Below are 1,368 nucleotides of genomic sequence, written 5' to 3' on the forward strand. Positions count from 1 at the left end.
AAGTGTAGGCAGGATGGGGCAGCAGTGAGGATGAGTAATGAGATGAGTGATGTTGAGTGTAGAGTGGGGCCACGTGAGGGTTCGCGCGTTAGTGATGAATGCAAGCATGAGTGAGGGTGAGGAGTGGCTGCAAGATGAAGGTGATTGGTGAATGAGCATGAGTGTGACGTGTGAAGGAGTGGGCATTGAGTGATGCTTGAGTGAATGAGAATGAGTGCTGAGTAAGGAACAGTGGGCAGAAGTGAGGGTGAGTAATGAGATGAGATTGTGAGCTGTAGGCAGTGGGGCACAGTGAGGGATGGACGTGCAATGAGGATTGAGTGTGAGTTATAGGAGTGGGGCACGGAGCGGTTGAGTTGAATGCCGATGAGTCTCGAACCGTGTGGAGTTGAGTGAGCTGGCCGACACCAAGTGAGCGTAGTGAAATGAGCATGAAGGAGAGTGTTAGGACGATGGGACACAGTGAGAGGCGTGAGTGAATGAGCATGACGTGTGAGATGTAGAGTGGGCCAGTAGGTGAAGAGGCGTTGGAGTGAATGAGCATGAGTGTGGAGTGTAGGAGTGGGGCACCATGTGCAGGCGTCGACGTGACATGAGATGAGTGTGCAAGCCTGTAGAGATGGAGCACCAGTGCAGGGTGAGTGAATGAGATGAGTGTAGCAGTGAACATGAGTGGGGCAGACGTGAGGTGAGTGAATGAGAATGACGTGTCGCAGTGAATGGCATTGGGGTCAGAGTGTAAGGCTGAGTGATTATCGGGTCTGAGTGTGACGATGAAGAGGGGGCATGACGTCGAGGGGTGGTGAATGAGATGAGTGGAGTGAATGAGTGGGCAGAGTAGAGGTGAGGTGAATGAAGCCAGGGCGGCAGAGTGAGGCGTGAGTGATGAGATGTGTTTGGAGTGTTAGGAGTGGGGGCACAGTGAGGGTGACAAGTGAATGAGAAATGAGTGTGAGTGAGGATGGACACGTGACGTTGAGTGAATGAGATGAGTGTGAGTGTTAGTGAGTGAGGGTGATGAATAGATGAGTGTTAAAGGAGTGATGAAGGTGAGTGAATGAGAGTGTGCCGTGAAGGAGTGAGAGCGAGTGAGGGTGAGTGAATGAGATGAGTGTGAGTGAAGGAGTGGGGCAGAGTGAGGGTGAGTGAATGAGATGAAGTGTGAGTTTAAGGAGTGGGGCAGAGTGAGGGTGAGTGAATGAGATGAGTGTGAGTGTAGGAGTGGGGCACAATGAGGGTGAGTGAATGAGATGAGTGTGAGTGTAGGAGTGGGACACAGTGGGCAGGGGAATATATTTTAATATAAAGGAGAGTAATCTGTTATTTGATTAAAGGGGAAGTTATTTCCGCACAGAATGTCTCAGTGTC

This window comes from Xenopus laevis, chromosome 3L (genome assembly GCF_017654675.1).
Source record: "Xenopus laevis strain J_2021 chromosome 3L, Xenopus_laevis_v10.1, whole genome shotgun sequence".
Classification (NCBI taxonomy): Eukaryota; Metazoa; Chordata; class Amphibia; order Anura; family Pipidae; genus Xenopus; species Xenopus laevis.